The sequence below is a fragment of the Macrotis lagotis genome, chromosome 1 (assembly GCF_037893015.1).
Source record: "Macrotis lagotis isolate mMagLag1 chromosome 1, bilby.v1.9.chrom.fasta, whole genome shotgun sequence".
Classification (NCBI taxonomy): domain Eukaryota; kingdom Metazoa; phylum Chordata; class Mammalia; order Peramelemorphia; family Peramelidae; genus Macrotis; species Macrotis lagotis.
In genome coordinates, this window is record NC_133658.1 from 368,685,573 (window position 1) to 368,711,321 (window position 25,749).

Consider the following 25,749-nt stretch of genomic DNA (forward strand, 5'->3'; position numbering starts at 1 on the left):
AGATGGGTCATTTCCTAACTATATAAACAAATGTGAATAAATTAATGAAGAATAAAAATAGAGGAATGGAGATAGAGGAATGAATAAAAATGGATGAATGGATAGATGAAGATAGATGATAGGTGAAAATGGGGGAGATAGAGAAAAGAGAAGGATGGAGGGAAGGAGGGAAGACAGGCTAGGGTAGATGGATACATAAATGCAAAGAAGGATGAATAGATAGAAGAACACAAATGTATAGGCTTTAAAACTAGAAGTTATCTTAGACAATCTTATCTATCTTATCTAGACCAATCCCCTCTTTTCAAAGGTAGGAGCCAAGAGAAATGAAATGACTTTACTCTTATGATGCACACATCAAGTGGTAGAGCAGGGTTTTAATTCAACTTCCCCCAATTCCAATTCAAGTGCTTTTTCCATGCTATGCCATACCATGCCATGGTCTCTTTTTTTCTTAATTATAAAGAGGCACACACAATTTAATGAACTTCCTCTTGTATTTGCTTGTGGCAAATGGTGCATGTGATGTCTGGCTCTAGTCCTGTTGACTTCAGCTTTAACTGATCCTCCAAACCATATGTGATCACAGGTTTGAGTTATGTGTGAAAATGTTGACTCACAACAGGATTCTTAACATTGGCATGAGAAGCTTTAAACAGTGGGGTGGTTTCACTGAAATTTGTGTGACTGCCTTGTGCAACTCTAGACCTACACTGGAACTCACAATATATTAAAAGAATCAAGGAAAGACCTCTGGCGCATTAGGTGGACCTTTGATGGCACATTTACAAAAGACAAGGCCAAGAATCATAGAGGATAAGAAGGTGTAAGAAGGGTTGGAATTTGCACTAGAGGCGATTATAATTAAAGACATTCCAGGCATTGCTGTAATGGTCAAGAAAAAAAAAATATTCCCCAGTCTCAGAAGAATCAGAATTTAGGACTGATTTTTGAGATTTCAAAAAGAAAAGAAAAGCTTATAAAAGGAAGTGATCTTGCAAGATATTATTTCCTCCAAAAGAGAAGACTATAAAGATAAAACCAGTTACAGAATTAAAGTGTAATAAAATACCTCAGAGCATTCAAATTCAATCCATACCTAAAAGGAATATCAAATATGACATGTAACAAGCAAACATACAACTTTAGCTTAAAAACCTCCATGGAGGGCAGCTAGGTGTCGCAATGGATAAAGCACTGGCCCTGGAGTCAGGAGTACCTGGGTTCAAATCTGGTCTCAGACATTTAATAATAATTACCTGGCTGTGTGGCCTTGGGCAAGTCACTTAACCCCATTTGCCTTGCAAAAACTTAAAAAAAACCTCCATGGAGGAAGAGTCTTTCACCCCATGACACTTGTGAATAACTCTCCCTCTTGAGAAGTTTCTTTTACTGATAGCAAGCCTCAATTGGCCTTCAGTAACTTCAATGCATTGCTCACATCTCTACCCACTGTAGTCATATAGAATACTCCTAACACTTCCTCCATATGACAGTCCATCAATTGAAATCAGCTAGCATTCCCCTCACTGATCTTCTCTAACTTAAATATCTTTAAATCCTACAGAAGAACTCATATGACATGGGCTTAAGGTCTTTTGTCTTCCTAGTTGCTCTTCTCTGGACACTCTCTAGATTATCAAAAGTCTTAAGCTATGAACTGAACAAAATAAACCAGATGAGTTCTGACAAAGTATGGAGGAGATTATCAGTAACTACTGATTCAATTAACTACTTCCTCTTTTCTGTTTTAAATTTTATTCAATTTTTCACTTAACAATCATGTATTTTCTTTTCTATCCACTCCCTCATTGAAAATGAATAAAGAGAAAAAAGCAAATGCATAATCAAGGAATACATATTCCCACATTATCCACATCCAAAAATTTGTATCTTGCACCCTGAGTTCAATGGTTTTTTGTGGGAGACATGTTACATGCATCAGCATAGTTTCCTGGAAATATGGCTGATCGTTGTATTAATCAGTCTTATGCCTTTTAAATTGACTTATCTTTGTAATGTTAGTGTAGAAACTGTTCTTTTCAGCAAGTGGGAAACTGTACTCAGTCTCCACAGCTACATCCAAGACCGGCTTGTACCCATTGATGACAGAGTGGGGCACTGATGCAACAGTTGGGTAGCCAGTCTGCAGACAGACACTGGCAACGTTATGAACACCCTCTAAGAAGTGAAGGTGCAAGGTCTCCTCCGTGATGTCCAGCACTTCAGGGTTATAGATGCTGCCATTGTCAAACACCTGCTGAATGATCAGCCCAAAGAAGAATGGGGAGTTATTCAGCATGTTCAACAAGGTGGCCTCGCTGGCGCCCACTTTGTCTCCAGTCTTAATCAGCTGCACATCACTCAAAATTTCGATGTTGCCCCTGGAAATCTTGGTGGTGATACCCAAAGCCTAGAAGAAGGAAGTCTTCTCAGGACCCAGACCAGTGTTCTGGGCTGGCACTGTGACATCACATGGGGCAATGGCACCAGCTGGCACCTTATTGGCCAGAGGTATATCCCTAATCTCAGTCAGATCTTCCTTGGCAAACACAAAGCCCACATTTCCATGGATATGAGGCAGCAGTTTCTCCAGGGAAGGGTTATTCTCCAGATGTCCGCGAATGGCTTTGTGCATCCTAGTGGTTTTTTTTTTCCCCCATCAGCAGTACAGCCTTCCCACAGAGGGACATCCGGATCTGCTGCATCTGCTTGGAGCCCACATTGTCTGCTCCAACAATGAAGAATTTTGGATAATCATCCAAAAATTGGATGATCTTGAGGAAATAATTGGATTTCCGGGTAGCCCTGTCTTCCCTGGGCATCTCGAAGGTGCTTCAGGAATTGCCACTTGGGTTTTAAAGATGATGTCACTCACATGAGGACACCTGGAGAGAGAGCCCACTCTCAGATTTAGATGAATCTAACCATAAAATAAACAAGGAGAAAGTTAATAGATTGTTAGAAAACCTAGACATGATAGACCTATGAAGGAAATTGAATGGGGATAAAAAGGAATGTACTTTGTTTTTTCTGTAGTACATGGCACTTACGCAAAAATTGACCATGTACTAGGGCATAAAAACCTAATAATCAATTGCAGAAAGGCAGAAATAGTGAATACATCTTTCATAGATCATAATGCAATAAAAAAATCACATACAATATTGGGCCAGGGATAGACCCAAAACTAATTGGAAACTAAATAACCTCATTTTAAAGAATGAGTGGATCAAACAACAAATTATAGAAATTATTAATGATTTCATCCTAGATAATGACAATAGTGAAGCAACATACCAAAATTTATGGGATACAACCAGGGCAGCTGTCAGGGGATATGTTATATCTTTAAATGAGCACATGAACAAATTAGAGAAAGAGGAAATCAACTAAAAAAAAAAAACTAGAGAAAGGACAAATTTAAAAACCCCAATTAAATATCAAATTAGAAATTCTAAAAATTAAAGGAGAAATTAATAAAATCAAAATAAGAAAATTATTGAACTAATAAATAAACCAAGAGTTGACTTTATGTAAAAAATAAAATTGATAAACCTCTGGTTAATTTGATTAAAAAGAGAAAGAAGAAAATAAAATTGCTAATATCATAAATGAAAAAATGTGAATTCATCGCCAATGAGGGGAAAATTAAAGTAATGATTTGGAATTATTTTACCCAACTGTATGGCAATTTACAAATGGAGAAATCAAAGCTATCCATAGTCATATGAAAAACTGCTCTAAATCACTACTTATTAGAGAAATGCAAATTAAAGCATCTCTGAGGTACCACCTCACACTGTTCAGATTGGCCAATATGACCAGAAAGGACAGTGATCAATGTTAGAAGGGATGTGAGAAATCTGGGACACTAATACATTGTTGGTGGAGCTGTTAACTCATCCAACCTTTCTGGAGAGTAATTCGGAATTACACCCAAAGGGCAATAAAAATGTGCATACCCTTTGATCCAGCAATACCACTACTGGGTCTATATTATGAAAAGGGTAAAAACATCATTTGTCCAAAAAAAATTCATAGCAGCCCTGTTTGTGGTGGCAAAGAATTGGAAATTGACTAAATGTCTATCATTTGGGGAATGCCTGGACAAATTGTGGTATATGTATGTTATGGAACACTATTGTTCTATTAGAAACCAGGAGGGATGGGAATTCACAGAAGCCTGGAAGGATTTGCATAAATTGATGCTGAGTGAAATAAGCAGAACCAGAAAAACACTGTACACTCTAATAGCAACATGGTGGTGATGAGCAACCTTAATAGACTTGCTCATTCCATCAGTACAACAATCAAGCACAATTCTGGGGTATATGCGATGGAGAATACCATCTGTATCCAGAGAAAAAAATTGTGAAATTTAAACAAAGACCGAAGACTATTACTTTTAATTTTTAAAAAGTTATGTTATTATGTAATTTTGCTATCTCTTATACTTTATTTTTTCTCTTTAAGGATATGATTTCTCTCTCATCACATTCAACTTAGACCAGTGTATACCATAGAAACAATTGTAAAGATTAACAGACTGTCTTCTGTGGGGGGTGGGAGGAGGAAAGCAAGATTAAGGGAAAAATTGTAAAATTCGAAGTAAATAAATAAATTTAAAAATTAAAAAAATGAAAAGGATACAAGTTCCTCCTGTGTTTATTGTTTGTTGATTACCAAAAATAGTATTAGCAAAAAATAGTTATAAAGGGTATTTTTTACTCAAATACTCCATTGCAAATGTTTATATCATATAAAATTGCTTGAGTTTACTCCTCTATAAGTTACCATCAAAATCCTATTTTTAGTTTTTGTGGTTTCTCTAAGCATAAGAAGAAGATACAAATAAATCCAGGTTCTTAATTATGAAGACCACACAATTTAATGAATTTCTTCTTGTGCCAAGATTTTACCATCAAAGGATCTAGACCTGAAAAGGACCTTGAATATATAATAAGCAATTGGCCAATGGGAAACTAGGCCTTAGAGCCTCTTACCAGACAACATGAAGAAATCTGGATAACATGTTTCTAGAAAATGATGATGTATGACAAAAAGGCATGTTGCATTTCTGACTATTGAGTAAGAACTGAACATAATAGTAAGGGGGGTAAGAAAACAATTCATGGTCTTTCTTTTCTGGAGGTGAAAGAGGGTAAAAATTACTGTAGTTCTCCATGTGGGGAAAGACATGGCTTCTTTCTGCCAGATGCCCATCTCCCCACCTGAAGGCTTAGAGTAACTACCCCCCCCCCTTCATATTATAGAGAAGGAAATTGAAGTCTAGAAGAAGGAACTGACTTTCCCAAGGTTACACAGTTACTAAACAGCAACACAGATCTGAACTCTTGTTTCTGGGAAACCAATAGCAAATTAGACTCAGATTTCTTCTGGGATATATTGGAGATGACCCCAGGGCAAAAATGTTATGGGACTGGAGAAAGTACATAAACTTCCTTAGTGAATTCAATGTTAAAGTGGACTTAGGACAGAAACAGGTATGTGTGCATGTGCGCATCACCTGTATGCTTATGCTTATATATAGGTATACATGTATTTGTATAGAGATATAGGGATATATACAGGTATATATATATATATATATATATATATATGCATATGCATATGTATTTAATACATATATGTATCTTTGTATAGATAGTATACATATACTTTTGTCTACATTATACATGCATGTGATGGTGTGTTATGTTGTGCATACAAATACATGTGTATGTATTTTGCATATAATGTTGCATATAATTATGTGCATGCATAAATTCATGTATCATGAAATTTTACACACATGATATTCATGTTGTGTGATGTGTCTATATTCATGGGAGTGTTTCATGTGTATAATGCATGCATACATTTTATATATCCATGGATCTTTTGTGTATGCATATATGTGCACAAACATATGTGCATATGTTGTGCTATAATGCACATATATGCACTTATATCATATACATGTGATGTGTTTATGTACATGTTCACACATTTGAGTGTTATGTCATTGCATAATATGTACCACATGTATATTGTAATGCAAATGTGTCTGAATAACATGCGTGTTATTCATGTTATATGATGTATATGCATGCATGGAAATATCGTGTGTGTATAATATTCCTTGGGATTCAGAAATGAAAGAGATAAACTGTAGAAGTCTCACATATCAGTACTTTTCCCCATTGGACCACAGATACTTTTTTGTTTCTTTTTGTTTTTCATTTTTGCAAGGCAATGGGGTTAAGTGATCTACCCAAGGTCACATGACTAGATAATTATTATGTGTCTGAGGAAGGATTTGAACTCAAGTCCTCCTCACTCCAGGGTTGATGCTCTGTCCACTGTGCCATCTAGCTTCCCCTGGAACGGAGATTCTTTAACCTTTGTTCTGTGGTCTGATTTTTTTTAATATTTTGGTAATGGGTTTTCAATATAAGTGGTTTTCACTTTTGCTTACATAGGAGAAAGCTGGCCTGTGGAGAAGGATATTTGCCTTGCCCGGTGATAATCACCAACTAGCTATAGAACTTTGAAGCATGCAAAATCTATCCACTTATCATCTCCTTTGATCCTCATCATAACTCTGCCAACCAAGTATAGTTATTATAGCACAGATTCTGAGAGTGAGGAGGCACCTCAGAGGGCAACTAGCCCGCCTCATACCCACATTGGAATTCCTTCTACAACATTTCCAATAAGAAACCATCCACTACACCTTGGGATAATTGAATGCCAGGAATGGCTGGATTTTTTCTAACATATAAATAGTGGGCTGAAATCTTTCTTTAATCTCTACACATTGATTCTAGTTTTAGTCTTTAGGGTAAAGCAAAACAAGCCTTATTCTTATTCCACATGACACTCCTAATACTAAAAGACAGCTATCATGTTGCTCCCATGTCTTCTCTTTCTCTAGACTAAACATTTTCAATTCCTCCATCCTTATATAACAGTATAGCCAGCCCCCCTGTGGAATTCAAAGTAATGCTGATAATAAAACTCACATTTCTACTTCTCAATACTGTCTGGCTCAACATATAGTCTCCGGGCTTCACCATACTACTGAAACTGCTCTCTCAAAAGTTACCTAAGTTATCTTTAGAGAATATCCCTGTCACTGTGTCACCCTGCATTTCACATCTCAATAATGATGGCTATCCTCAAGACTCTGCCCTAGTCTCTTTTATCCCCTGTTAATGATCTTTATTGGTCTTTATATTTATTGGTCAAATTTTCATGAATTCAAGTATCATTCCGAAACAAAAAGTTTCCTAGTTTATCTATCCAGACTGAATCTTTCTCCTGAATGTTAGTTCCATATTGCCCACATCTCTCAGTACCTAATAGATATCCTCACCTAGATATCTCATTGAAATCTCATGGGTCCAAAGCAGAACTTATATCTTCTCCACTAAACCTTCTCTCCTCCAATGTTCCATCTTTCTATTGGGGGAAAAAAACCCCACCACAGGCAACTAGGTGGTGCAGTGGATAGAGCATCAGCCCTGGAGTCAGGAGTACCTGAGTTCAAATTTGACCTCAGACACTTAATAATTGCCTAGCTGTGTGACCTTGGGCAAGTCTCCTAACTCCATTACCTTGAGGAAAAAAGAAGAAAAAGGGGCGGCTAGGTGGCACAGTGGATAAAGCACTGGCCCTGGAGTCAGAAGTACCTGGGTTCAAATCCGGTCTGAGACACTTAATAATTACCTAGCTGTGTGGCCTTGGGCAAGCCACTTCACCCCATTTGCCTTGCAAAAAAAAAAAGCCCTTAAAAAAAGAAGAAAAAAAAGACTCAGTTTACCAGATCTGTAACCTTAGAATTATCCTTTAGTGCTCTCTTTTTCACTCCCTTTATTCAATCACCTGCCAAATTCTATAAATTATGCATTTAACATCTCTCATATTATTTTCCTCTACAAACAAATGGCCATGATAGAATACCATCTTCATCATTTTAGTATCCTCCTGTTTGTTTTCCTACCCTCAAGTCTCTCCTCTCTCCACATCATGCTTCACATAGATAAGACAAATTTTTTTCTTCTCCTCAATAATTTTTATTGAGACTCTACTACGAGAAAGGAGAAATGAAATAAAGAACAAGGCAAAGGCAAAAAAGTAAAAAATTTTTTAAAAAAGCATTTATTAAGCTCCTACTATGTCTAGGCACCATATGAAGTGGTTTTTAAAATATTATCTCAAATTTTTGCAAGAAATTTCTCTGATAAAGAATTCATTTCTCAAATGTTAGGAACCCGTAAGTCAAACTTATGAAAATAAGAGTTCTTCCCTAGTTAATAAATGGTCACATGAAATGAACAGGCATCTTTCAGAAGAAATCAAAGCTCTCAAAAGTCATGTAAAAATGCTCTAATTCAATACTGATTAGAGTTCAACTTTGACATGCCAACTCATACTTTTTATTGGTTAACATGTTACAAAACAAAAATGATAATTGCTAGTGGGGAATGTCAAAAAATTGAGACACTAATACATTGTTGGTGGAGTTGTGAACTGATTCAAACATTCTGGAGAACAATTTGGTACTTTGCCCAAAGGGCTATAAAACTTTACATACCCTTTCACCCAGCAATATTACTACTAGTCTGAATTCCAAAGAGATCCTAGAAAAAGAAAAAGGGCCTAAATATACAAAAATATTTTTGGAGATTCTTTTTATGATGGCAAAAGAATTAGAAATCAAGGCAATGCCCATCATTTGGGGAATGGTTGAACAAGTTGTGGCTTATGATTTGTAATGGAAAACCATTGTTCTCTAAGAAATGACAAGAAGGATGATTTCCCAAAAACCTGGAAAGACTTACATGAACTAATAATGCAAGGTGAAGTAAACAAACCCAGGAGGACATAGTAATGCAATATTATATGAAGATTAACTATAAATAACTTACCTATTCTCAGCAACACAATGATGGAAGACAAATCGAAAGGACTTATGATAAGAGAAAAAACTAGTGGAATCTGAATGCAAATCAAAGCATACTTTTTGAAAACTTAATTTTTCTTAGATGTTTTTGTTTATTTTCTTTTGCAAAATGATCAATATGGAGGCATATTTTTTATGATTGACCATGTATAATCTATAGCAAATTCTTGTTTTCTCAAGGACTGGAGTTGGGAGAGAGCAGGGAATAAAATTTGCAACTCAAATTTTTAAATGAATGTTAGAATTGTTTTTACATAACAATGCAAAAAAGTGAAGTGAGCAGATGCAAGATAACCTTGTACACAACAATACTGTTGTGATTATCAACTAGGAAAGACTTAACTATTCTGCTCAAGACAACAATTCAGGACAATTCCAAGGGACCCACAATGAAAAATGCTCTTTATATCCAGAGGCAGAACTGATGAACTCTAAATATAGATTGAAACTTTTTTAAAACTTAATTTTATTGTTTTATTTTGTTGTGTTTTCTTTTGCAACATGGGGAGGGTGGGGAAAAGGATGAGAATTTGGAACTCGATATTTTAAAAATTGACTCTTAAAACTGTCTTAAATGTATTAGAAAATATTTAGATAAATAAATAAACATTACTATTTAAATAAATATTTAAAAATTATTTTATTTTAATATTCAAATAAATTAAAAATATTTGAATAAATATTTTAAATTAAGTTATTCTTACATAAATATAATGATATATTTATATTTATTGTATTCATTATATATAAATTGATAACATCATATATAAATAATATATAAACATATTTATACAAATATAAATTTATATTAATAAATTAAATTGAAATAGTTAAGTAAATAATTAAAGATAATTTTAAAGACATTTTATCTCATTTGAGATTCACAGCAATCCTAGGAAGTAGTGCTATTATTGTCCCCATTTTACTGTTGAGGAAACTGAAACATAAATGATTTGTCCAAGATCCCACAACTAGTAAATGTTTGATCTTCCTGACTTCAGGTATAGTGCTTTATCCATGACACCATCCAGCCAGCTGCCTCTCAAATCCCATAGTCTCTTATTTCAAGTTCTCCATTCCTGGCTCCAATTGACCCTTCCAGCTTTATTCCACATTTTTTCCCTTCACACACTTTACATCTCAACCACAATAGCAGATAGACTGTCTTCTGAACTCAGCATGCTGTCTTTAACTTTTGTATCTTTGCACAAGATATTCCCCATGCCTGTGATTCAATTGTTCCTCAGTTCCATTTATCAATATCCTGATTTCTTTCTAGCTTCAGTTCAAGTACCAATTATATTGTGACAGCTTCCCCAAACTCTGAACCAGAACCAAGGAATTAATTTCTCCTTCAAGTTATAAAGCATGTATATACTTATTTATATACCTAAAAGCATAGATATAAAACCGGAAGGCATTTAGAAACACAACACCCTCCCCATCTCCTACTGATAAGATAAGCAATTTGGTGTTGATTATATATTAGGTTGTATAAAATATATTTCCATATCACCCGTGTTGCAAAAGAAAACACAACAAAATAAAACAATAAAATGAAGTTTTTTAAAAAAAAGTTTCAACATCCTTTTTTTACAGATGAGCTCCAGGATAGTTAAATGATTTATCTAATGTCACACAAATAGTCAGTGGCAGAAGCAGGATTCCATCAAGGTCTTCTTTCAAAACCAGGGATTTTTCCATTGTATTCCTCATATTGATAGTTAATAACAGAAGTAGAATAAAAACATTGATCTTGTGAGTTTAAATTCACAACTCATTCAGTTGCTTCTCATTGCCCCCCGACTCAGTCCCTTAATAGAATATAAGTTCCTTGAGTATAAGGACTTTTTTCATTTCTATCTTTGAATCCCCAGCACTGAGACCATATTTTGTATATAGAAAGTGTTTAATAAGTATAGGTTGGATTGAATTTTGTTACATAAAATGCTTTGCAAGAATAACCTTGGCCAGTTAAGTTTTATAAATTTTATTAGTCCCATTTATTCCTCAGAGATGGAAATTGAGATTCACACAAGTGAAATGACATACCCAAGAGCGTAATATTATGATTGTCAACAACCCTGTTTAATCTGGTCCATAATATGGAGTAAATTTTACTATCCATCTTATCTTTCTCACTGCAAATAGGCAATTTAGTGATGTATCAGTACTCATAGTGATAAATTTTCTCAGGCTCACCCAAACCCCAATGGAAGTTAGCCCTTCCATACCATCCAAATTGCAACAAAAGAGTAGTGGTTAGACCAGGGTATCTCACCAAGTTTAAATGCAGTCTTAGAAGGAATGACAGAGTTAGAAAGGACTTCATAACAGCCACTACCAAAGCTAGCAGCAAACTTACAATATAGAATATTGAATATCAGAATTGGAAGGGAAATAAAAATACCATTGATATAGGGGCATGATGATGAGACCTTAGAAATCAACATAATCCAATTATTTCAAGATAAAAAAAAACTAAGGTTGAGAAGTGCCTCACTGAAGGTCACATGATTAATAAATGGCTACACCAGAACAAAATGCATTTCATGACTCTAAGCACAGTGTTCTTTTCATTTCTCCATGGTGAATCCAGAGACAACTTGGTTTCCCTGCTCAGGGATGATGTTTATGGACATTATACCATAGTATGTCTCACTCCTTCTTAAGGATTTGAGTCAACTGAAAAACATCTTGCCACTTCAAACATTACATGTAGAGCAATTAGTCTTCTTCACCTACTATCATTCCTAGCAATATTATGACAACTAAAAGTCCAAAGCCCAGTGCTGGATGACTCAGAGAATTAAGACTTGTTAATGACAGTGCATCATAATATTTTGACAAGACCCTGCATTGCCAGCCATGGTGTAACTACTGGGTGTGGTCAAAAACTCAGTCTTTCACCTAGAAATGATTCAAGAACATCAAGTAATATGGGGTGGAGTGGAAAGAACTATGGATTTAAGGTGAGAAAACTTGTTTTGTCTACTTCCAGCAGACCTTGGGTCTTAGCTTTCTCTTCTGCTCTTGTTTAACCTCTAGATTCCCTTCTAACTCTGGAGTATATCAATTCAACTAAGAAAAATATAAACCTGTTTGCCAAGGTATTTAGGAAAAAGGGATATGTTCTAAAATGCTTATAGCAGTTTTCTTTGTGATGGTAATTTAATAAAATAAATTATTAAAACCCCAAAATATTGGCTAGAGCTAACTTTAAATGAATGTATCAATGACTGAATGAATGGACAAGTGACTAGAGAAAGAATTTATTGAGCAGTTACTATATAGAAAGTACTTTGCTAAATACTAGGAATACAAACTAAAAGGTAAGACAGTCATTGATCTTAATAAGATAATGGAATTCATCATTTATCCTTTTGCAAGTTTTGAGTTCCATATTTTTTTTATCCCAGTCTCCTTTCCAACCCCCTTTCCCTTGGCACCAAACAATGTGATAAAGGTTGTACAATATATTTAACATATTTCCATATTAGTCATGATGTGAAAGAAGAATGAGAGCTAAGGGGAAAAAAGCTTGGGAAAGAATGTTTGCTCTGCATTCAAAATCTACATTTTTTTCTCTGGATGTGGATAGCATCCACATTAACAATCTCTCAAGGTTGTCCTTGGTCATTGAACTGTTGAGAGGAACTGTATCCCTCATAGTTGATAATCTCACAATATTGCTGTTAATAAGCACAATGATCTCTTGTTTCTGCTCATTTCACTCAGCATCAATTAATGCAAGTCTTTCCATGCTTTTTTGAAGTCACTCATGATTTCTTGCAGAACAATAGTACTCCATAACATCCACATATCAAAGCTTTTTCAGTCATTCCCCAATTAATCCCACAATTTTCAATTCTTTGCCACTACAAAAAGAGCTGCTATAAATATTTTTGTATATGTAGGTTTTTCCCCCTTTTTTTAATGTCTTTGGATATATACCTAGTAGTGGTATTGCTGAATCAAAGGGTATGCACAGTTTTATTGCTCTTTGGGCATAATTCCAAATTACTTTCTGGAAAGGTTGGATCAGATCACAACTCCACCAACAATGCATTAGTGTTCCATTTTTCCCACTTCCTCTCCAATACTGAGCATTTTCCTTAGTCATTTCAGGAAATCTGATAGGTATGAGGTGGTACTTCAGAGTTGTTTTAATTTGTATTGCTCAAACCATAAATGTTTTAGAGCACTTCTTCATGTCATTATAGCTCTAATTTCTTCATCTGAAAACTGCCCACATCCTTTGACCATTTATCATTTGGAGAATGACTTATATTCTTATAAATTTGAATTAGTTTTCTATATAGTTTAGAATTTCCTTTATCAGAAATATTAACTGTGAAAATCATTTATCATCTTTTCTGCATCCCTTCTAATCTTTTGCATTGGATTTATTTGTGCAAAATCTTTTTAATGTAATCAGACATCCATTTTGCAATTAATTATGCTCTCTATCTCTTCTTTGGTCATAAACTTTCTCCCATTCCATAGATCGGACAGATAGACTATTCCTTGTTATCATAACTGGCCTATGTTATCACCCTTTGTGTGCAAATCTTGTATCCATTTCAATCTTATCTTACTATGGTGTGTGATATGTTGGTCTATGCCTAATTTTTGCCATACTATATTCCAATTTTCCCAGCAGTTTTTTGTTCAATAATGACTTCTTATCCCAGAAGTGACAAACTTTGAGTTTATTAGACAGTCGATTATCATAAAGGGCAACTAGTTGTTACAGTGGATAGAGCACTGGCCTTGGATTCAGGAGGATGGTAGTTTGCATCCAGCCTCAGACAACTGCCATTTAACAGTTGTGTGACCTTGGGCAGGTCACTTAGCCCTGATTACCTTGCATTCAGGGATGTCTCCAGTCATCCTAATTCATATCTGGTCATTGGACATCAGATGGCTCTGAAGGAGAAAGTGAGGTTATTGAGTTGGCACAGCACCCCCCCTCAAATTTAATTCATGTGTTTGTCATAGCAAACATCATTAGATTACCAGAGTCATTTACTGCTGTTTCTTTTGTACCTAATCTATTCCACTGATCCACCACTCTATTTGTAAGCCAAGTTAAGGGCAGCTAGGTGGTTCTCTGGATAAAATGCTGACCCTGAAGTCTGGAGGATCTGTGTTCAAATCCAACCTCAGATTGTTAGATGTGTGACCTTGGGCAAGTCATTTAACCCTGATTGCTTTTCTTCTGGGGCAATGCATCATTCTGATGCATATAGGGTCACTGGACACAGATGGCTGGAGGAGAAAAGTGAAACTGGTGACTTAGCACTGCATTCCTCTCACTCAAATCCAATTCATGTGCTTGTCATGGCATCACCTCCCTGATATCATGATCTTGTTCAAGAACAGGACAAATATCTTCATCAAGCCACTACCAGACAGTTTTGATAACTGCCACTTTATAATATAGTTTTAGAACTGATAAGGTTAGGCCACCTTCTTTTGCATTTTTTTCATTAATTCCCTTGATATTCTTGAGCTTTTGTTCCTCCAGATGAATTTTTTCCCTATCTTTTCTAGCTTTGTAAAAATAATTTTTGAGGGGAGGCTAGGTGGCATAGTGGATAAAGCACCGGCCCTGGAGTCAGGAGTACCTGGGTTCAAATCTGGTCTCAGACACTTAATAATTACCTAGCTGTGTGGCCTTGGGCAAGCCACGTAACCCCGTTTGCCTTGCAAAAACCTAAAAAAAATAACGATTTTTGATAGTTTGATAAATATAGCCTTGAGTAAGTAATTTAATTTAGGTAGAACTGTCATTTTTATTATATTAGTCAACTTAACCATGAGCAATTGATATTTTCCAGTTGTTTATATCTGACTCTATTTGTATAAAAAGTATTTTTTAATTGTGTTCAAATAGTTTCTAAGTAAAATCAATAGGTTTTTTTTGAACCATTCCACAATGCCAATGACTCTAGTTACAGGAGCTTTCTTTTTCGTGACTTCATTAGTTGCAGTTCAGGAAGCATCTCTCCAGAACTGCTTCCCAGGATGATGGCTGAGGGCACTAGACTGGAAGCACTGATATCCCCAAGACTCTTGGGTTCCAAATCCTGGACTGTTTCATTAAGGTCTCAAGTGGGATGAGAATCAAAGTGGTGATAGCAGAGAACTGATTTGCTTGGCATGTGCTGCCCCTTGTCTTTCTCTACCCTGCTCAGGTGTCCAGCAGTTGGGAATACTGAGAAAAAACTGCTGCAGAAAACAACATATGAGTTGAGACTGGAAAGAAGACAAGAATTCTAAGAGAAGGACACGATGGGGCAGAGCATTCCAGGGAGAGAGAACAGTCAGTGCACAAAGGCTAGTGTTGGTTCATGGTGTGTTTTATATAAGAAACAGCAAATAGAACAGCGTTACTGGATCGTAAAGTGTGTGAAGCAAATGGGATATGTCAAAAGATTGTGGAAGCTAGAAAAAGGCCAAGATATGAAGAGCTTTACATGGCCAACAACCTGGAGACAACCAGGAAGCTCTGCAATCTATTGATAGGGAGTGGGGAGAGGAGGGGAACAGGGTGATCTAGTCATACTTAAAATTTAGAAAAATCCCTCTGGCATCTGTGTTCTAAATGGACTGGAAGCAGTAGTCAGGGACATTACTTAACTTTTCTGAGATTCTTCTTCCCTATCTGAAAAATTAGTAGGCTTGGACTGGATTATCTCAATCATCACTTTAAGATTGAAAAAAAAATCTCTGATTCTAGGATTGGAATTAATAATTTCATGAGGGCTAACCTGTGTTGTTGTTATTGCTGTTGTTGCATTATCAATTGCATTGACCACTTAGTTGATTCTGAATACTGACCATCTGGACTATTCTCCACACTAGTTTTTTCTCAAGAACTTTATCTCAAATGGAGATAGCAGAAACAAACCTGTATGATTTAGGTTAATCATATCCTAAGTTTTGATGCCATTTCAAATTCTGGCAGAGAAGTCTGTTAGAAAATCAGACTTAGAGCAGACTATTAGACTAAAAATAAATCCCTTATGTAGGTCTCTAAAAATAAACCACCAAAAAAACCTGGTATGTGGAGGACATTAAGACTTTTTAGAGGAGAAATAGTCAAAATGTTTTTCTGTGTTTAGCTTATTTCTATAACACATGCTTTACTAGCAGAAGTTATTGGGTTCCATGTTGTTTCCATGCCTTGAAAACTGGTATAGTAACTAAAGCATTGAATTTGGAGTCAATAGAATCTCAGCTTTATTAAAAACATTTCAAAGATTTAGAGATGGAAGAGACTTCAGACATCATGTAACCTAGCTTACTCATTCTACTACCTATATAATCTTCTTAACTTCAGCATACTTCCAGAGATGCCAAAAATCATGGAACAATCCAACATTCAAAGACTCAAATTTGAGGGTCACTTAAAGGATGAGAAAGGAAAATGGTGAATATTAATAAACAACATAGAGCATATGAACTACACAGCAATTGGCATCTAAGAAGCAGCACAAATGATATCACAGAGATCATTGTTTCATGAATTTAAGAGTAGGAAGGGACTTTAGAGTCATTGAGTCTAATATCTCCATTTTACTGATAAGTAAATAGAACCCATAGAATTAAGGCACCTTGACTAAGGTTACACTGATAATGATTAGCAGTGCCAGAACTAGAACATGGGATATCTTTCTCCAGAACTGTCAGTAATTTCACTGTATCACACTTTCCCTTATTGTATGATTGAAAAAGGAAGTCAGATGATTAGAGCAGGGAATTCTATTCCTTTTGCATCAATTCATATTTCTTCCCATTATTCTCTGTATCATCACTAACTTTAAAAGCATTTTGGGATTTTCCAGTTAAAATAAAAATGGTCCACTTTCCTTCTAAGTCTACTGGAGTTCCTGGGAATAGTTCCATATGTTGGGTAAAATAAAAACAACAAAAATAGTAAGTACTTTGCATTCTCACATATCCTATCTCATGTGATCCTGAAAAAAAAAACTATGAGGAAAACAAAATCTACTTCATGGGTAAGAAAACTGCAACTCAGAAAAATAACATATAAAATCACAAGATTAATATTTAGCAAAGCCAGGATTTAAATCTTATTCGGCAGTTTCTTAATACAAAATATTTTCTACTATATCACAGTTTTCATTTTCAGTGGGAAAACAAAGTGTTTTCTTAAAATGAGTCATCCCATATATGCATGGTTCTTACCATGCAGTCCTAAAGAAGGACTGTAGAGGAGGGGCATATTCTCAGAAGATGGCTAAACTGGAAAGGGTGTTAGAGATCATCTGGCCCAATTGCTTGATTTTATGGGTGACCCTGGAGTCAATAGTCCCAGAGGACTGATGATAACACTATCTCTTGCATTGGTCAGAATATACCAAATTGCCAAACTTATCTGTCATTCTTGCCCCTTCAAGGTTACAAAGTTTGGTGCTTCTTTAGTATACTTGGATAATACTCTGTCAGAACTTTATATTTCCCCCAATTATAAGCACAGAGTTCTCTTTTCACCAGTAATAAATTAATAAAAACTGGTTGTATTTCATTGTTTAATTCTAATAATCATTTATATGACTTCTTAAATTTCACAGATTCTTTTACTTATCTTAACTTGATTTATTTTCACAACAATAATTTTCCCCATTTTTGAGATAAGGGAAGTGAGATGAAGAAAGATTAAGGTACTAGCCCGGGGTCACTAAACTAAGTGTCAAAAATAAGATTGAAACTCAGGTAACTCTTGAATATGAGTCCAGCACTAGTACAAGTAGGGGGAAAAGAAAGATCTTTTCCCCTTGGGCATAGTAATACTCTATGTAGGGTCTTTATGAAGTTCAAATAGAAAAGAGTCAATCTTCATAGTTTTTTAATAGGATAAATATTCAAATGATTAAATTTCAAAGTCTGTGAGTCTGTGGGACTCTGGGAAGTTCCTTAATCTCTCAGTACCTCAAGGAACTCTAAGAATATATGTTGCAAAAGAGTTTCATATCTGCAGAGAGAGTTTGTTCATTAGATAGTTCTCTTCAACATGGAAACTACAGATCTAACTTTAAAAAATAAGTCAATGGTGCATACAACCCAGCAATACCACTACTGGGTCTATACCCTGAAGAGATTATGAAAAAGGGTAAAACCATCACTTGTACAAAAATATGTATAGTAGCCCTGCTTGTGGTGGCAAAAAATTGGAAATTAAGTGAATGTCCTTCAGTTAGGGAATGGCTTAACAAACTGTGGTCATGGAAAACTATTGTTCTATTAGAAATCAGGAGGGATGGGAATTCAGGGAAGCCTGGAAGGATTTGCATGAACTGATGCTGAGTGAGATGAGCAGAACCAGAAAAACATTGTAAATGCTAACAGCAACATGGGGGTGATGATCAACCTTGATGGACTTGCTCATCCCTTCAGTGAAACAATCAGGGACAATTCTGGGCTATCTGCAATGGAGAATACCATCTGTATCCAGAGAAAGAATTATGGACTTTCAACAAAGACCAAAGACTATTACTGTTAAATTGGGGGGAAAAACATTATATTATTACATAATTTTACTATCTCATACTTTATTTTTCCTCCTTAAGGATATGATTTCTCTGTCATCACATTCAGCTGAGATCAATGTATAACATGGAACCAAAAAAAAGAAGTCTATGAGATGAACTGATTTTTATCAGTTTTCCTGTTTAATTCTTACTACTCCCTTCTACTAATTATATCTTATCTTTGCATGTCTTGGGAGTATTTGAGTGCTGTCAATTCTTTGTTACCCACCATAAGTAGTCCTTCATAATAATAGTCAACATTCCTTTTTTTTGGTTATAAAGTTTACAAAATATTTTCCTTATAGGGGCGGCTAAGTGGAGCAGTGGGTAGAGCACCGGCCCTGGAGTCAGGAGTACTTGAGTTCCAATTCGGCCTCAGACACTTAATAATTACCTAGCTGTGTGGCCTTGGACAAGCCACTTAACCCCATTGCCTTGCAAAACTAAAAAAAAAAATATTTTCCTTATAACAACCCTGTCAGGGCTGCCTGGTCGGGTGAAGCAGCATGGGTTAGTAGAGGGAGTAATGGGCTTGGAGGCAGAATAATCTGGGTTCAAATTCCACTCCAAACAAGTCTTCCAGCAACCTTCTTTTGTTCACCTGCCAGTTGCAGGCAATGATAATGTAGCACCTTCTACTTCACAAAGTTGGCGTGAATAAGATAATGCATCCTTAAATTAAAATCCTTAAAGTGCTGTATAAATGTTAGCTACAGTCATTGTTGCCCCTTTTTATAGATGAGAATACTAAGACTCTTAAAAAGTAAATGATCCCAAAGCTACAAAGGATTAGAGCTACCACATTGAATCTGAAATGTAGCCATTCCCTCCTTAATTAAGAAAAAAGTTGAATACAATAAAGATCAATAATTTCACATGCAAGAGTTCATAATAAGGGGCTGCTAGGTGGCTTAGTAGATAAAGCACCGGCCCTGGAGTCAGGAGTACCTGGGTTCAAATCTGGTCTCAGACACTTAATAATCACCTAGCTGTGTGGCCTTGGGCAAGCCACTTAACCCCATTTGCCTTGAAAAAAAAATCCTAAAAAAAAGTTAATAAGAAAAGAAAGAGAGGGAGAAGTTTAATGTTATGGGTCACCAATGTTTGAAATAGTTAGATGCCCTTGTTGTAACAAAATGTATTCCTTACCCAGTTTTTTCTATAAGGAATTGTGTTGAGAGCCCGTGCTGATTGAAAGAATTAATTCCTTATCAATTTTTATCCAAGACATCCTCTATGTTAAAGATCAACCAACAACTTTAGCCTGAAAATATTGTTAACCAAATCATCAAAATAGAAGTTACTCCATGCCAAAGGACCAGTCAAAACAAATTCTGAAAACCCATTTCCAGTTGAGTTGGTCATTGGGTGATGAATTCTTTGGCCATGATAAGCCACATAGAAGAAAAGTGCAAAATAATCTGGAGGGGAACAATATGCTATCATAATAACAGTATAATACAAGATAATGGGTAATCATGCCTTTTCATTTTCTGAGTTTTATAAGAGCTAGAAACCAAACCAAAACTTAATTGTTTCCAGTCAATTACATAAAACCAAAGAGTAACTGAAAGTGTGTTTTATTTCCCTAGAATTTTGGAGCCACATATTAGGTTATAGAGATTATGTGGTAGGTAGGGGTTGACGGTGAATAGTTGAATGTACAGATATATGTAGGGATTTTTTTGTTTTTTGTTTTTTTAGGTTTTTGCAAGGCAAATGGGGTTAAGTGGCTTGCCCAAGGCCACACAGCTAGGTGATTATTAAGTGTCTGAGACCAGATTTGAACCCAGGTACTCCTGACTCCAGGGCCGGTGCTTTATCCACTACGCCACCTAGCCTCCCCTAGATATATGTGTTTAAATATGTTGGGAGATAAAGAGATGTAGTGAAGAATTCAGGCATGCCAAGCCCCCACTCAAAAACTTACTTGTGTAGTTTTGTAGTCATCTTTGGAACTCAGTTTCTTTCACTCTAAAACTAAAATGTTGCATAAGCTTATCATTAATAAGCTTCCAGTTCTCACATTTTCACAATGGGTGAAAATTGCAGAAAAACAGCATTTTGGTTTGATTATAAGGAAAAACTTCTTAATAATTACTGCAGTCCTAAAGTGGAATGGACTACTTTGCAAAGGCAATGAATTCCCTGTCACTGGTCTGGATGATAGTTTGTTAGGAATGTTGTTGAAGCAATTCCTAGTCATTTATGGTGTGCACTTGTTGCTCTTTCAAGTCTCTTCAAACTCTTTAAATTCTGGAATTATAAGATTCTATGATACCTGGTACCAAAATCCACTAGACACCTTAGCTGAGCTTAAGAGATCTGAAAGTTGCTACTTTGAGTGGTAGCACCAAACTGTGATCTCTTTTAAGTTCTAAAGAATACTCATCGGGACTCCTCAGAAGAAAGTCTCACCAATGCTGGAGAATGGATAAAGATGAGTCATAATTAACTGACACTCCTTAATCTTCTTTTATTCAGTAGGAATACATTCCCTATCTTGGATACAGAAAGCACTTATTTTATAAATGTTTATTAGATGGTTAATGAAGTTATCTCCAAGTGACTATAAGGGAAACACTCCTAAAAAAAGATTCTAGTCCTCAAAGTGATGAAATATCATTTTCTGATAATATCCTGGAATTAGAAGAACTTGTTGGCTTGTAGTTTATCATATATAAATGGACCGGAGACCTTAGAAACTCCAGAAATGGCTCTGATTATTTTTTGAAATCATTTTCTAGTTATTTAGGAGAAGAAAGTCAGAAGGAATCAAAGGATCATAAGTAGTCAGTTGTGTAGAGAGTCTCTGTTTAGCTCCCTGATTTTATTTTAGTTTTATTATGAATTTTACAAACACAAACATTTTAGTACAGGAAAAATGGAAAAGGAAGTGGTATATGAAACTGAGGTTTTGTTATGTCATCTTATTAAACCAGATAGTAAAATTTAAAATTGCCCTACTTGCTTTTATCCCTTTCTGAATTTCCTTTACTTTCTTCTGAGTACTATTTAAAAAATTTCATTGATGCTCTTTTGTTTATTTGCATTTTTCTTTCTTTCTTCCTCACTTCCCTCCTTTCTTCCCTCCTCCCTTTCCTTTTTTCTTTCTTTCTTTCTTCTTTTTCCTTCACTAGTTCCCATCTACCCTGTTGGAACAGAACCCTTCCCTTGTAACAAATAACAATAATCAAGTAAAAGAAATCAACTCATTGGCCATGTCTAATAAAAGTCTACATTATTTTATACCTCTGGTCTATCACATCTCTACCAAGAGGTGGGAAACCTGATTCATATTATATTCTAAATTCATGACTGTTTATTGCATGAATTAGAATTTGAAGTCTTTTAAAGTTGAATTCCTTTAAATGATTATGGTAATTTGCATAAATTGTTCTCACTTTTACATCTACCAGTGATTTTTCCCAGCTTTCCCTGAACCCATTATATAGGCCATTTCTTATGATATTCCATTACATCCACATACTACAATTTGTTTAGATATTCCCCAAGTGATGGACACCCACTTTGCTTCTAGTTCTGACACTAAAAAAAGCTGCTGTAATTATTTTTATACATGTGTACTCTGACCTCTTTAAGGCATATCCCTGGCAGGGTTATCACTGAGTTAAAGAATATTGGCCATGATAAGCCACGTTCATAAGAAAAGTACAAAATAATCTGGAGGGGAACACAATATGCCTATCATAATAACACTACAATACAAGATGATAGGTCATCATGCCTTTTCATTTTCTAAGTTTTATAAGTTGCTTTCCAGAAGAGCTGGAATTTCCCTCTTATTTTACAAACACAAAACTTAAGTGACTTGCCCAAAGTCACACAGTTAGTGCCAGTTGGAACTATAACCAGATCCCAATTAGTGCAAATAATGAATCCCTCTCCCACTTCCCCCCCCCACATCACCCCATCTGCCAAAGTGGCCTCCTACATTCACATTCTCACTCTGAGAATCTGTATTTGGTTTCAACCAATTGAAAATATGCAGTGTGGATTCAAATAAGTGATGCCTTCTGGGAAGATTCACTTGCTATACTAACCTGGGCCTAGTGATGAGACTCGGGTCTCCTGAGTCTCTTCATTTGGGACTTTTATTTATTTATTTATTTCAGTTTCTAGAGAAGAAAATTGAAGGAGAAAGGAACTTTAACAGGTTGTCCCTTGGTCCCGGGAAAAGGAGGAAAGAGCCAGTATTGACTGGCTACCCCTTAACATTAACCCCCCTTCTTTTGCAGTACCTGAGGGAGCAGATGTTCAAGAGAGAGGGAGGGATGTAATCCAATCAAAGGGAGCATGGAGAGGACAGAGGGAAGCTGCCTCCCTGTCTAATGAGAAACATTGTTGCCAAACAGACTTTGGGGCTTTGCACATGGTGTGAAGTCCTTGTCCCCAAAGTGAACTCTCCCAGCTCCGGGCCCAGCAAACGGGGCAACTCTCCATTAGGGCCCTTCTTTTCCCTCCCTTTTAAGAGAACGGCCCGATTGTGTGGATTTCACAGTCTGAACGGAGCTGAAAGGAGTGGAATTAAGTTTCTATCACGGCTCTTTTCAAGGGGGCCGAGTCTGCGATTGGCCTGCAGTCAGAATATATGAATCCTTTGTGGGCCAGGCCCGGGCTGCATTAATTGCCTCTTCTTTTTCCCTGACACCCTTTACAGTGGAAATGTACAGTAATTAGCATGGGGTTCTGTCCTTGAAGGAAGCCGCGGCACCGAGCCTGGGAATTAGGCCTGGGGAAAGGGCGGGGGGCTGCGCGAGGGGGGAGGGGGAGGGAAGAACAGCCAGGCATTTTTCTACCTGCGGATGCAGAGTTAAGCTTGTAGAGGCTGCCCTGCTAGGCTGGAATCCATCCGCTTGATGTTCTTCCTGCTGTTGTTGCTGTCAGAGTCTGGAAGATGTTTTTATGACATGTGTTGTTAATTAAAAAAAACCCCAACTGGTCAGAACACTGGAGGATACACTATAGGGAACAGTCTTTTAGTGGAGATGCCGGGGGTGGGGGTGGGGGGCGAGGTGACCTGATAGGGCCTTTCCATCTCTAATTTCGAGAATTCTTGGATTCTGCGGGCCCCCGCAGGCAGGGACAGAGTCAAAATACCGACACACCCCTGAAAGGGACTTGTAATCGCAACGGAAAACGTTTTTTAGAAGGAGATGGAATCTGGCCCCAATGACTGGTGCCTGCCAATATTTTGGCTGGATGAGTTTTTCAAGCTGCTTTCTTGTCACTGTGAATCGGGTGATTCACGCTGGTAGCATGTTGTATCGGTTAGCCAGTAAGGCTTCCTCATGAAAGACTCCTTAAAATGATTTTCCTTAAAGACCCAGAGGAATTTGTTTCTTGCAGAATCGAACCTATGTTCTTAATCAAGGCTGCTTGAATAAAACAAGCTGCAAGCAGCAAAAGGGGGTTAATTTAACAGCTTGCTGACGAAAATCTGTCACTGCCTCCCCCCTTCCTCCCCCATAGGAACAGATGGTTTTAACACAAAGTTTTGAATGCAAAGTTAATTTTTTATGAAAAATTCATTCGCTCAAACCCTGCACTAAAGTTTTCAAAGTTCCCTCCACTAAAAAACAATGCCAATTCACTTATTTTGAGCCCTGGAACAAGGAAATGGACTCATTATGCCTATAATTACCAAAGGAGAGGTGCTGGTGGATTAGTGTCGAATTTGAGCAGGGCAGGAGCCCTGCCTAAAAGGCTGAACTTTTTGGAAGGAGAATTCAGTGGGTTTCACTTGGGGCTGGTATGTTTTCTCTGTCCAGATCCAACTGGCAAGTTCAATCACTTCATACCTGTCAGTGAAACCCAAAGATTGTTGAAAGTTTATAAGTTTGGAGCTGAAAGGACCTTCTTGAAGCAGGTCATAAAACTGCAAGAATGAAGCTTAGAGAGAATTAATACAATGTCCTCATTTTAGCATGTAATAACTCATTTACATAGCATTGTACAAGTATAATTATATATATATGTAGATGTATATATTTATTTGTGTGTATGTGTGTGTGTGTGTGTAAAAACTGGGAGCCAGAGAGGTGAAGGGGTTTGCTCAAGATTACAGAAGAATAAGTAAGAGAGTCTGTATTGAAATTCAGATCCCCTGATGCCAGATACAAGTTTCATTCTGACAGACACAGCAGATCAATTCCAATATTCTCAGGAAGTCTTTAGGTTTATGTTATAAAGTGTTAGATGGATTACCAACAGTGCTCTTCTACCTCAACTGTATTTTCTTTTCCTTTCCTTCCTTGTCTTCCTCCTTCCTTTCTTTCCTTCTTTCTTTTCTTCCTTCTTTCTTTGCTTCCTTCTTGCCTGCCCATCTGCTTCCCTAGCATGGTGCAAGGGGAAAGTGTTGAATTTGGAGTCTAGAAAACCTAGGTTTGATCCTACTTCCCTCAATTATTATCATTTAATTTCTCTTGTCCCATTTTTTTAAATCTACGTGTAATAGGAGATTGACCAAAAAGGAATTATTAGTCTTTGGGCAATGCTCACATTTGCCTGCCCTAGAGGACTGTATATAGATAGAACATGCATCTGCATCTATTTCAATGCACAAAACATTGGAGAGCCATTTTTCTATCCATGAATGAATGAGGAGATAATACTGTTTGATGGGGGGGCGGGGAAGATTTCCTCTTGTCTGGAGAGCTCAGAAGAAGCTGAAGAGTTTTGTCCTTCATTTTCTTGTCCTTAACAAGTACATGAATTGGATGGGGGGCGGGGTCAGGGCTAAATCAACAGCCTCACTTTCTCCTCCAGAGTCTTGTGGGTCCAATGGCTAGATATGAATCAGGACAACTGGAGATGGCTCTAGATTCCAGGCAATCAGGATTGAGTGACTTGCCCAAGATCATACAGCTAGTAAGAGTGAAGTGTCTGATAACAGATTAAAAATCCCATTCTCCTAATTCCAAGATCAGAGCTCTATATACTATGCCACCTAGGTGTCAAGTCACCAAGTGTGTGATAGAGAGGTAACTGCCTTATCTTCTTGCCTTCTCTCCAAGTATAGATAAACTCATGATGTCCTTGTTGTGTTTATTCTTTCCTGGTCCTAGGCAAATAATTATTTGAAGAGAAATTCAGAGAGACCTAAACAGACTACGTCTCTGAGTTTTGAAAAATTAGAGGAAATCTCATCATAAATCAGCAGCAGAGTTGGTAATAGTGACTACCAGAACTAGGTGT

At 36.6% G+C, this 25,749-nt stretch overlaps 1 pseudogene; it reads right to left on the reverse strand.

Annotated features, from left to right (window-relative positions):
* Positions 1–1,792: 1,792 nt before the first annotated feature.
* LOC141517975 (large ribosomal subunit protein uL10 pseudogene) lies at positions 1,793–23,425 on the reverse strand (annotated as a pseudogene).
* Positions 23,426–25,749: the final 2,324 nt, after the last annotated feature.